This window comes from Camelina sativa, chromosome 19 (genome assembly GCF_000633955.1).
Source record: "Camelina sativa cultivar DH55 chromosome 19, Cs, whole genome shotgun sequence".
Classification (NCBI taxonomy): domain Eukaryota; kingdom Viridiplantae; phylum Streptophyta; class Magnoliopsida; order Brassicales; family Brassicaceae; genus Camelina; species Camelina sativa.
Genome location: NC_025703.1, coordinates 22950065 through 22963813, shown reverse-complemented (window position 1 = coordinate 22963813; position 13749 = coordinate 22950065). Strand labels below are relative to the sequence as shown.

Below are 13749 nucleotides of genomic sequence, written 5' to 3'. Positions count from 1 at the left end.
ACAGAGAAGAAGAAAAAGAAAAGAGGAAGATGGCGGCGAAAAAGAGAGCTAGGTCTTTGGATCCTATAGCTCTGATACCATGTAAGTAAAGACTTGTGTATTATTGAGATTGATTTACAATATATATACATATGATCTTTAGGGTTTTCCCCTTAACTAGTTACACATATATCCTTTACATTTATATATCTCCTATATAGACGACCAGGAACGGTAGAATTGAAAAAAATGTTTTCTTCAAATGCCATTAAGTATTTGAGTCATGGTGAAATCATGAAATTGTTCCCATCACACAAAAATGACAAACACAGCAAGAACAATTCTCATCCAGATTAAACAATGTTGAAAGTTAGAGCAAAAATACTTAGATTAAGACAGAGAACTAAGAGAAACAGCAAAACCATGTTCTTGAGACCAAACCGAATAGATGGATAGATGTATAAAAGCTCGTTAAAGAGAGAAAACAATGAAAAATAAAGCGCAAAGATAAGGGCACAAATTGACATGCTCGATGCTTTCACCTAACTTCAATGATCTTTCCTATCTTCTTCTTCTTTTCCCTTCTCAGTCATATTCGGAATCTGATGACTTGATATATCATAGTTTTTACGGTTTTTAACCATGATATAAGTGTGCTTTTTGAGTCTTTAGATTTGTTTTCTAGAATGTTTTAGAGTCTTTACAGGTTTTTTACAACATTAGCACGGATGGAGCGAAATGGAGCAATTTGGATCGTTTTGGAGCATTTAACCAAAGGAAATCAACTTGCAATCAATTCAGAGTGATGGTGTCGATCGACACCGCTTTAGCATCGGTCGAAACCAAGTCTAACCAACGAGAGAGCCAAGTTTTGGAAGTTTTACAAATTTGCCCGAAGTCTTCCATAATTGCAACACCTGATGTGTTTTAAGACACATATATATATATATATATATATATATATATATAGTGTTTTAAGGTTTTAGAAATCCTTAAGTTAGTTTCTAAGCAGCTTTTTGAGAGAGAAATATTGAGAGCTTTTGGGAGAGAGAGATCTGAACTCCTTTGTAGAGAGAAGAATTTCTAAACTCCTCCTTTACTCTTTTAATTTCTATTGCATATATATTATTCAAAAAGATGTCTTGTTCTTCATTGAATATGTTTGAGTAGTTTGCTTGTTAGGTTCAGAGTTTTTCACAGGGTTTTTATGGTTTATTATATCTGTTTATTAAGGATTCATTATCTTTGACTGGTCATCTAGAATTATTACTCTAGGAAAATAAATTGATATGAGAATATAATTGATTTTCCTGAATAAAACCTTTGATGCGCAAAATTACTAAATTACTTCTTGCAAAGAGATTTGATTTAGTAATTTTGTGAACTTATCTAAATATGTTCTTAAAGCTGATTTTTAACCTAGAATTTTACAAAGAAATTTGAATTTTCTGGTTTTAAATTTAGATAATATTTGCTGTTAGAACTGATTTATTTTACAACAAAGTTTAGAGTTCTAGATCTGATTTTTAATTGCTTGAATCTAATTAATTTATTGATTTGATATTTCATAATTACCTGAGAAATTCCCTAGACCTATTTTAATATTTTTGCATTGCTTTTTTTAATTTAAATCAACTTGTTTAGCGTAATAACAAAACTCTATAATTTATTATGTAGTCTAGAGTCCTTATGGAATTCGACCCCTAAGTACTATAGTGATGTTTTAATTTGAGAGAGTAGCTCCAGGGTTTAAATTTGAGCATATCATGACTCTACATATTCTGGCTCTTCCAATGGAGGATGGAATGATTTGAGTAGTTCTAAATTGTTAACATCAAGATCCTCTATGTGGTTTACAAAGGTGTGAACGCTACAAGGTTGCTTAAACGCTTCACCAAAACCTTGAATTTCAACACGTTGGAGAGTATGTATTCCTTTCGGGATTGAAGTAGAAAACATAAAAAGGTTGATTAGATATATACTTGTGCATCGAAAACACTATTTCACCTAAAGCAGTTACTCCAGCGACGGAAACATGACGACGGAAGAATTCATCATGGGTCCAAGTGTAGGAATATTTCGACCATTCCGCTTTCTCAACATCCTCTAGAACCCACAGACGTAACTCATTAGTGGGATCAGCGTCGAGATTATCCTCCAAATACTTGTCGAGATCGTCCCCAACATAACAACAAATCTCATAAATGTCGACATCATCCTCCCAATAAATCACGGCTAATTTGCCCTTGTAGTTTATTAATCGACAAAACCTTTATACGTCAATAAAGGTAAATTTTCAGACCTAACATCAAAGCAAATTATCACATAATGAAATGATAATTCTTTTCTCTCAACTAAGAAATACAAAACCCCATTAATGCACCCCTTCACTCTTAAAACCAGGTCGTCTTAAGGGACATTTGATCTTTCTCCAGCTCATATCTCCATCTCCAAATGTAAGTATTTTACGATGACCAGGACCAGATGGACAAGGCATGGACAATGCCTTGTATTGCTTGTCAATCGGATCAAACCCGAAAAAGCTATACGCCTTTCTGTAAGTATACTGTTTATGTGTGATCGCATACCGTCCTATGATGGGGTTACATATCATGGGTCTAGCCTGGTATCGATTACCATATGGATATAAAACAAGTCTGAGGCATACCACATGAACAATATCTTAGGTCATAAGAATGATTGATCAGTAGACCTTTAGGAGAGAACGTCACATGAAATTCAGCCGTTGCTACAAGAGTTGACGACGATAACACATATGGATGCTCAAGCTGAGGCAACGAGAAGAAGTTCCACTCACCACAGCCTTCGGGTTTTGCGTTTACGTAGCCGTTTTCTACAACGGCGAATAAGAGGCGCGGCTTAGCCAAGGACCTACTTAAGAACAACTCTCTAAAAGATGGACTACGAAACATTGATGTACATCACTTCGACACGCAACGAAACCTGGTGACTGACTTTGAAGGTAATCTCGACAATATCTCGAGGATGAGAATCTCATCGGTCCAAGTGCTCGGTTTCTTTGATTATGCAAATAAAATGAGACACAATGTAACATCCGCGAACCAAAATCCCGGTTTAGGGATTGCATCGGTCAATGCACTATGTGCATCGGTCGATGCAAGGTTGTTTTCTGCGGACGAGTTTAAGTTAAACGCTGCGTTTTGGGTTAGGGAAAAACCTTAAGTCGTGTTTTTGTCTCATTCGGCGAGTTCAGCCGTTTTTGAGAGAAAAGAAGGGAGAAAAAGTGTTCTTGAGTGTTCTTGAGCGTTCTTGGTGATTTCTGGTGTTTGGAGGCATTTCCTGTAGAGATCTGTAGCTGGGGTCGTTGTAGGAGCTTCCTAGGAGCGTGTTCTTGATTGTTTAAGGTTCAGAAACTTCTCGGCAAAGGTAAGTGCAAGACCATGGCTTATCTAAGCTGGAGATTCTCTGATCTGTTTGTTTATGTGTTGTTAGGCTTGTTAGAATGTTGTATGAGGCGTTAGGAAGCTTTCTTGTGGCTTGGGATTGATTCTTGTGTTTTCAAGAACGGAGATCCGGCGAGAAGCTTCGGGGAAAAACGATGCTCGGCATGTGCGTTGGTCGATGCACTATGTGCGTTGGTCGATGCATTATGTGCGTCGGTCGATGCAGTGCGAGGACGGCGTGGCATGACCTAGGAGCATCGGTCGATGCCATGTGGAGGCGTCGGTCGATGCAACTAGGGTTTCCGTGTATTGTCGAGCATGCGTCNACCTACTTAAGAACAACTCTCTAAAAGATGGACTACGAAACATTGATGTACATCACTTCGACACGCAACGAAACCTGGTGACTGACTTTGAAGGTAATCTCGACAATATCTCGAGGATGAGAATCTCATCGGTCCAAGTGCTCGGTTTCTTTGATTATGCAAATAAAATGAGACACAATGTAACATCCGCGAACCAAAATCCCGGTTTAGGGATTGCATCGGTCAATGCACTATGTGCATCGGTCGATGCAAGGTTGTTTTCTGCGGACGAGTTTAAGTTAAACGCTGCGTTTTGGGTTAGGGAAAAACCTTAAGTCGTGTTTTTGTCTCATTCGGCGAGTTCAGCCGTTTTTGAGAGAAAAGAAGGGAGAAAAAGTGTTCTTGAGTGTTCTTGAGCGTTCTTGGTGATTTCTGGTGTTTGGAGGCATTTCCTGTAGAGATCTGTAGCTGGGGTCGTTGTAGGAGCTTCCTAGGAGCGTGTTCTTGATTGTTTAAGGTTCAGAAACTTCTCGGCAAAGGTAAGTGCAAGACCATGGCTTATCTAAGCTGGAGATTCTCTGATCTGTTTGTTTATGTGTTGTTAGGCTTGTTAGAATGTTGTATGAGGCGTTAGGAAGCTTTCTTGTGGCTTGGGATTGATTCTTGTGTTTTCAAGAACGGAGATCCGGCGAGAAGCTTCGGGGAAAAACGATGCTCGGCATGTGCGTTGGTCGATGCACTATGTGCGTTGGTCGATGCATTATGTGCGTCGGTCGATGCAGTGCGAGGACGGCGTGGCATGACCTAGGAGCATCGGTCGATGCCATGTGGAGGCGTCGGTCGATGCAACTAGGGTTTCCGTGTATTGTCGAGCATGCGTCGATTGATGCAAGTGGAAGCATCGGTCGATGCAAGTGAACCTTGTGTCGACCGACGCATACCTTGTGTCGGTCGATGCTTGTCCCTGTTGGTGTTGGTCAATGCAAGCCTTGTGTCGGTTGATGCAGAGCCTGGTTTGTTTGTTGATTGTTGCTTGATGGTTAGAGTATCTCTATTGCTTGTGTGTATAGCGCAGTAGATGGGAGGATTGCCTTACTGAGTGTTTATAAAATACTCATGCATTGCAATTTGTGTTGGTGATGCAGGTAAAAGCAAAGTGTGATCGTGGAATCAAGGCGATGAAGAGGAGGATGTTCTAGGGACTCGATTGGATGTTGTCTGGCATTGCTAGGTTGCTAGAGTTGAGTCTTTAGAACTTGCTAGGTTGTTGGTTCCTTGTTTCCTGCTGTTTGATATTGGAGTATTGTTATATTTGATTATTGGTTATTAGTTATTGGATTATTGTTTGGATATTGGTATATGTTATTTCCGCTGTTGGTTGTGCTTGTGGTTAGGTGGCTAGTGGCTATGGGACCACTAGTTGTAGTTTATTATTATTATTTAATTATTTATTATTTAAAAAAAAAAAAGATCGTGTCGTTTCAGTTTGGTGTTATAGCCCTTACGGTTCTAGGTTTGGGTTCACTAGGCTTTGTGCTGTAGATGTTTGGGAATTTCATGCTTTGATAGATTATATGAGTTAGTCAATTGTTTGTGGCATGNTTATGCAAATAAAATGAGACACAATGTAACATCCGCGAACCAAAATCCCGGTTTAGGGATTGCATCGGTCAATGCACTATGTGCATCGGTCGATGCAAGGTTGTTTTCTGCGGACGAGTTTAAGTTAAACGCTGCGTTTTGGGTTAGGGAAAAACCTTAAGTCGTGTTTTTGTCTCATTCGGCGAGTTCAGCCGTTTTTGAGAGAAAAGAAGGGAGAAAAAGTGTTCTTGAGTGTTCTTGAGCGTTCTTGGTGATTTCTGGTGTTTGGAGGCATTTCCTGTAGAGATCTGTAGCTGGGGTCGTTGTAGGAGCTTCCTAGGAGCGTGTTCTTGATTGTTTAAGGTTCAGAAACTTCTCGGCAAAGGTAAGTGCAAGACCATGGCTTATCTAAGCTGGAGATTCTCTGATCTGTTTGTTTATGTGTTGTTAGGCTTGTTAGAATGTTGTATGAGGCGTTAGGAAGCTTTCTTGTGNAGTGTGGCCAGAGGGGGCGGTGTTGATGCTCCAGTAGCCGGTGATGTTAGGGCCCCAGGTGCGGGTGTCCTAGTGGTGGGAGTCCCGGGTGCCGACCTTGCGAGTTTGCTTATAACAACAGTTACCAGGCGAGTATTGGCATGGCTCCTTATGAGGTTTTTTATGGGAGGTCGTGCCATACACAGTTATGCTGGACTTAGGTGGGGGAGAGGAGCATGTACGGGCAGATTTTGTTCAGGAGACNATGAAGAGGAGGATGTTCTAGGGACTCGATTGGATGTTGTCTGGCATTGCTAGGTTGCTAGAGTTGAGTCTTTAGAACTTGCTAGGTTGTTGGTTCCTTGTTTCCTGCTGTTTGATATTGGAGTATTGTTATATTTGATTATTGGTTATTAGTTATTGGATTATTGTTTGGATATTGGTATATGTTATTTCCGCTGTTGGTTGTGCTTGTGGTTAGGTGGCTAGTGGCTATGGGACCACTAGTTGTAGTTTATTATTATTATTTAATTATTTATTATTTAAAAAAAAAAAAGATCGTGTCGTTTCAGTTTGGTGTTATAGCCCTTACGGTTCTAGGTTTGGGTTCACTAGGCTTTGTGCTGTAGATGTTTGGGAATTTCATGCTTTGATAGATTATATGAGTTAGTCAATTGTTTGTGGCATGGAGTCCTAGAACATCCTCTTCGAGCCTACTGTGTGATTCCACGCTGAGTTTATGTTTCTGTGATATGTATAATTGTGTGCTTAGCATTCTATTCATGGTAGTGCAAATGGTTAGAGGTGGTGCTGTTGTTGGTCGTGGTCGTGGACACGGACGTGGTCGTGGATGCNGGTCCGTTCAGAGTGATTGAGCGAGTTGGACCAGTGGCTTATAGACTAGAGTTACCTGAGATTNAGAGCCCCAGTGGTTAGTGAGACCGAGGACCAGAGTGTGACAGAGGGTGTTGGCGAGTCGCAGGGTGTCCAGGGGGTTCCGTAAGTGTGGCCAGAGGGGGCGGTGTTGATGCTCCAGTAGCCGGTGATGTTAGGGCCCCAGGTGCGGGTGTCCTAGTGGTGGGAGTCCCGGGTGCCGACCTTGCGAGTTTGCTTATAACAACAGTTACCAGGCGAGTATTGGCATGGCTCCTTATGAGGTTTTTTATGGGAGGTCGTGCCATACACAGTTATGCTGGACTTAGGTGGGGGAGAGGAGCATGTACGGGCAGATTTTGTTCAGGAGACCTTAGAGAAGATTCGGGTTCTCAAGCTGAACATGAAGGAATCTCAGGATCGGCAGAGGAGTTATGCCGATAGGAGGAGGAGAGATCTTGAGTTTCAGGTTGGAGATAGAGTGTACCTCAAGATGGCCATGTTGCGGGGTCCGAAGAGGTCATTGACTGAGACTAAGTTGAGTCCGAGGTATATGGGTCCGTTCAGAGTGATTGAGCGAGTTGGACCAGTGGCTTATAGACTAGAGTTACCTGAGATTATGCGTGCATTCCATAAGGTTTTCCATGTGTCTATGTTGTGGAAGTGTCTCCGCGAGGATGATCAGTTGTTGGCTAAGATTCCTGAGGATCTTCAGCCTAACATGACTTTGGAGGCGAGACCAGTGAGGGTTCTCGAGAGGAGGATCAAGGAACTTCAGAAGAAGAAGATTCTTTTGATAAGAGTCCTTTGGGACTGTGATGGTGTTGAGGGGCAGACTTGGGAGCCTGAGGCGAGAATGAAGGCAAGGATTAAGAAGTGGTATGAGAAGCAAGCCGCGACTTGAGCTTGTCTAGCCTAGTCCCATCTGTAATCTGTGGCTGGAGCGGGAATGGAGTATTCCAGCCCATCTCTCTTGTTTACTTGGTCACTTGGGGTGGTTGGTTGTGCGACTAAGTAACAAGATGAGGTGGTGTTTGGGGTACAAAGTTTCCGCGAGGCAGTGTGTTGGAGGAAAGTTTCCAGAAGTGGAAAGTGCTAAAAAATGGGAAGTTTTATGTGAGTTAGAATTTGTCCATTTTTAGTGGCAGAGAGCCTGGGAGAGGGCTTGTGTGGCCTTAGTGGCGGACTTTTGAGTCATTGCGCCGTGTGCGGCGGTCTTGAGTTATTGTGTGGCCTTTGTGGCGGACTGTTTAGCCATTGTGTGGCCTTTGTGGCGGGCTGTTTAGATGTTGTGTGCCCTTTGTGGCGGGTTGTTTAGGCATTGTGTGGCCTTTGTGGCAGGCTGTTTAGCCAGAGTGTGGCCTTTGTGGCGGGCTGTTTAGCCAGAGTGCTTGTTGAGGCGGTCCTTCGGGACAAATGGTCTTTGTGACGGTCCTTCGGGTTGAGTGGCCTTGGTGGTGGTCCTTTTTAGGACATTTGTTTGGCTTTGGTGGCGGTCCTGTTTAGGACATTTTTTTGGCCTTGGTGGCAGTCCTGTTTAGGACATTTTTTTGGCCTTTGTGGCGGTCCTTGTGGTAGTGAGATGATCCATGTGTGGTCATGAGGTATTCCAGTGATGGGATATGTGGTTGGTAGGACATTGAGATGTCTTACGCGAGCCACGGGAAGGAAACCTAGATAGGGATAGAACTCAGACGTGTTCAGAATTGTTTGCTCGCGACTCTTGGGGAACCTAGGTTCTCCTAGTACTGCCATATTTTGAGACTTTATGACTTGGGAGTATGGTTGGTATATCGACTTCGGATTACAATCCGGAGGCGCGCTGTAGGGTGATGACCCGAGAGACAAGTATTGGATTTTTCCTTCTACAGTATGGCATGCGGGTTTAAGCCCGATGAGGAGCCAACATTATGGCATGCAGACTTAGGTCTGATGAGGAGCCAATAAAAACTCAAGGTATAGGCCTATGAGTAAAGGAAAGTCCAAAATTTGAGAGCAAATAATGCCTGGAGCGTGAGTCTATCACCTAGAGGTGACCTTCTGTAGATCAGTCGGAGGAGTGCGGGCCGTGGAGAAGGTAGCACGGGAGTCTTTGGCTGGGTAGTGTTCGAGATTCGAGGACGAATCTAAATCGGTGGGGGAGAATTGTAACATCCGCGAACCAAAATCCCGGTTTAGGGATTGCATCGGTCGATGCACTATGTGCATCGGTCGATGCAAGGTTGTTTTCTGCGGACGAGTTTAAGTTAAAAGTTGCGTTTTGGGTTAGGGAAAACACTTAAATCGTGTTTTTGTCTCATTCGGCGAGTTCAGCCGTTTTTGAGAGAAAAGAAGGGAGAAAAAGTGTTTTTGGGTGTTCTTGAGCGTTCTTGGTGATTTCTGGTGTTTGGAGGCGTTTCCTGTAGAGATCTGTAGTTGGGGTCGTTGTAGGAGCTTCCTAGGAGCATGTTCTTAATTGTTTAAGGTTCAGAAACTTCTTGGCAAAGGTAAGTGCATGACCATGGCTTATCTAAGCTGGAGATTATCTGATCTGTTTGTTTATGTGTTGTTAGGCTTGTTAGAATGTTGTATGAGGCGTTAGGAAGCTTTCTTGTGGCTTGGGATCGACTCTTGTGTTTGCAGGAACGGAGATCCGGCAAGAAGCTTCGGGGAAAAATGATGCTCGGCATGTGCGTCGGTCGATGCAGTGCAAGGACGGCGCGGCTTGACCTAGGAGCATCAGTCGATGCCATGTGGAGGTGTCGGTCGATGCAACTAGGGTTTCCGCGTATTATCGAGCATGCGTCGATCGATGCAAGTGGAAGCATCGGTCGATGCAAGTGAACCTTGTGTTGACCGATGCATACCTTGTGTCGGTCGATAGTTGTCCCTGTTGGTGTCGGTCGATGCAAGCCTTGTGTCGGTCGATGCAGAGCCTGGTTTGTTTGTTGATTGTTGCTTGATGGTTAGAGTATCTCTATTTCTTGTGTGTATAGCCCAGTAGATGGGAGGTTTGCCTTACTGAGTGTTTATAAAATACTCATGCATTGCAATTTGTGTTTGTGATGCAGGTAAAGGGAAAGTGTGATCGTGGAATCAAGGCGATGAAGAGGAGGATGTTATAAGGACTCGATTGGATGTTGTCTGGCATTGCTAGGTTGCTAGAGTTGGGTCTTTAGAACTTGCTAGGTTGCTTGTTTCCTGCTGTTTGATATTGGAGTATTGTTATATTTGATTATTGGTTATTAGTTATTGGATTATTGTTTGGATATTAGTATCTGTTATTTTTCCTGTTGGTTGTGCTTGTGGTTAGGAGGCTAGTGAGTATGGGATCACTAGCTGTAGTTTATTATTATTATTTAATTATTTATTATTTAAAAAAAAAAGCGGGTCGTGTCGTTTCACACAATATCTCGTTGAATTATGCAAGTGCTTGGTTTCTTTGATGACAATATCTCGACTGACTTTGAAGGTAATCTCGACACTTCAAGTGCTTGGTTTCTTTGATTATGCAAATAAAATGAGACACAATATATTAGGAGACTACGGTTTCAATAAATTAGTCATGGATAATTTTTTTTTTATCCAAAATGTAACATGTAAATCATATCAAATATGCTAAACTAGTAAAATGCAATCATATCAGATATATATATATATATATGTGTGTGTGTATGTTTATTTATTATTACAAATACTAATTTTGAAAATAAATTCTCTTTTTGGGTGCACAAAAATAAATAAATATAAATGTAAATTCTCAAATTTAGTTCTGTTTTTTGGTAATTTTCTTTGTGATCATGTTAATGGCTAACTTTGAAACTAAAATTTATATAATAGGATATATATATATACATATATATGTCAAAATTAATGATCACAATTTCCATATTCATAAATAATTTTCTGTTTATTAGTTAATGTTAGAATATTATAATTAAACATTATAATGTATATCTATTGTAATATTATGAATGATGGAGGATATCATTTGTATATAGTATATATCACATTATTATGTCACACACTAATGTGTATATTTCAAAAGAAGAGTGGTGGAAAAAATTGTGCTAACACCTTTATGATCAATTAAATTTCATTATTTTCTTAATGTAAAAATTTAATATTTATAAATAATTTTCCGTTAATTTATCAATGTTATAGAAATGGTTAGTGGGGTATTTCAAGTGATAATTTATGGTTCAAAAGATATTAATTGTCCTTGTGTAGATTAGAAAAATATTCAATATAATTAGATTTGTGGTGAAGAATTAGATTTCAATAGAAATATTTTTGTGATGGAGAACATCACATTACATAGTGCTATTTAATTTGAACATTTGTTTTCAGTATTTAGGTTATTTTCAGTTTATAATTACATATTTATATTTTCTGTTTTTAATATCAAATAAAATATTAGATTATTATATGGAAAACTAGATAACTCTAACAATGATTAAGTTATAAATTTTAATCAAAAAAATTACTATACAATTGGATTGATGGATAATAAACAAAAATTAAACTGAACGAAGATGCATGGAATCACTTATATAGTTTATTATATACAGCTACTGTATATCAAACTTGAAGATTCGAGTGTTACTGCTTAAATGCTAAGACCAAAACGGACCCATTTATGAAGAATAATTGTGTTTGATTACTAAATTAATTGTACTTTTAGTATAAATATATAACATTATAATCCTATGAGGGGTATTTTTTTCTCAAGGCAAAAGCTCAATAATATATATTTGAATATTTCTTTCTTAAACTCTTTTTTGGGATCCGATTTTTGTTCGACCACCAAGATCATCGAGCGTGGGATTATGCTCCCACAACCTCGTAAAATGCAAACGCAGCATTAGTTACGGAACAGTAACACCGTTTGTCGATTTGATGGTTTTAACTGAATTTTCGGAAAAACGAACTATTTCCCTCAGAGAACTATCGTATGTAGTCAGATAGAGTCCGAACTTTAACCTCGATCTATATATCCATCAAAAAAATGTTCTACACATATTTCTCTCCGAAACAAAAGTTTTATATTTAAATCTCTCCGAATTTTGGTTACATCGGTTTACATTTCAAAACCCAAATTAAACCAAATATTAAACCACTAAAAGTTGATTGTAAACTGAATTAAAATCCGACCAACCATTAATTGATCTGATATCTCTTCTTGGCCCGATTCTTCCAGCAACAAATGATATTGATAACTTTGATTTTCAATTACAAAAACTGATTGGATAAATTCATTGTAATTAAATTCGATTGTAATTAACCATAATCGTTAGAGTAGGAAGATTGATGATACAGATAAGCGGAAGCGATAGCCGAGAGTCGCGTCGCAAGAGCTGACGGAGATGGTGGAAGAAGGAACAGAGCCATGGATTATTGCGACGACGCTGTTTGGTGGACTACCCAGATCGTCTTCAACTTCTCCGACCAGGCGACCACCACCGCCTTCACCTTCTCCGACCACACCACCATCTCGACATGTCTCTCTCCTGTGAAGACTCACTTTTCCTCAACTCCTCTTTCTCTCCTCAACCGTCTCCACTCTCCACCTCGCTGAGTCCACTCGGTTGGAACAACTCTTCACATACCAGATCTCAAATCCATGGAGCGACGACGATGAAGCTGTGTCCATCTCTCTGCCCTCCTCCTCCTCTTCACTTGTCTTCTTCTTCAACAACCTATGGATCCCCGACAGAATCTTCATCCCACACCAACGACGGTGGTGTCAACAAAATTAAGAAGACTTCAAATTCAAATTCGATTACAGTAGTGTCATGATCATGGAATATGCTCTCCTTCATTGTTTACATTAAAAAGAATTTGTTTTTATTGTAAGAACAAAGAATTTGCTCTAGGTTTTAATAGATATGGTCAAATTATTATGTGAGGCTACCGAGTAACATCGATTATGGCTTTGCTCACTGTTCATCGATCATGTGTTTTGGTTTTAGGTGCCAATCGGGTTCTAATATAATATAAAACTTTTTTTCTTTGGTTTTTAATGGTTTTGTTTGTCTAGTAATTGGTTAAATGAACAACAAACCGATGAAACCCAGATTTATGGGGTAATAGAACTCAAATTATTAATTCGGAGAGATTTAAATATAAAACTTTTGTTGAGGGGAGAAATATGTGTAGAACGTTTCTTTGGTGGATATATAGACCGATGTCAAAGTTCGGACTCTATCTGGCTAGATACGATATGCTCTCCTTCATGCAAAAAAAAAAGAATTTTAGCCCAAATTGATATAGTTATAAAACAACTCAAAGTTCTGTGTATAAATACGATAAAAGAACTAAGTTTGTGGGCAAATCGGTTGTTTCCCTTGTTTTATGCACAATTCAGTTCGTTAAATTAAATTGTTGCCTTTGATTGCTCGAGTATTTATCTTGATACACTTAATCGTGAGTTAGTATATGTCGGGTCGAATCTACAAGAACCAATGCTACAATAAAGATTTGCGAGAGTCGTAAATAGCTAAAGCAAACAAATGTTTGTTTGTTTGGTTTCAGGTTTGTAAATAAAAGTACAAAGAACTTAAAACAATTAACTAATGGGATTAAAACATTGCGCTATAGGGTATTTCAGAGATTAATGATCAATGGAAAAATGAAACAAGGAATTCAATAGTTAACAACCGTTCTAGAACATGAACACAAGATTTGACTAACCCTCTTTCAAGGTATTGATCACTAAACTTGACTACTTGATTACTAAATTTTCATTTGTAATCTCCTAATCAAATTTGCATTATCAAAAAAGTTTACTAATTTCACAATATTCCTAACATCAACTTTCGCAGGTTTGAGAAATATTGCTCAATTCATATTAGTTCAGGCATTCTATCGAAAACTAGAATTCCCAAGCAACAATTAAACCATTAAATCATTTGATCCCCTACTTAGAACCCTAAAACCCAATTAGGTGACTACTCACACATATTGAAAGCAACAACACAAAGAGATGAAGAAGACATAATTAAATTGATGAAATAAAATGAGAAAGAGTTTAGAAATCTTCTCCAAATTGTCAAAAATGATGGATCTCCAATCTACAGAAATGGCTTACAAAAGTCTCAAGGTGCAGGAAAACTCATAAAAATAGAATGTCC

At 39.5% G+C, this 13749-nt stretch overlaps 1 pseudogene; it reads right to left on the bottom strand.

The window, feature by feature from the left end:
• On the bottom strand, window positions 1744-12341 carry LOC109130897 (annotated as a pseudogene).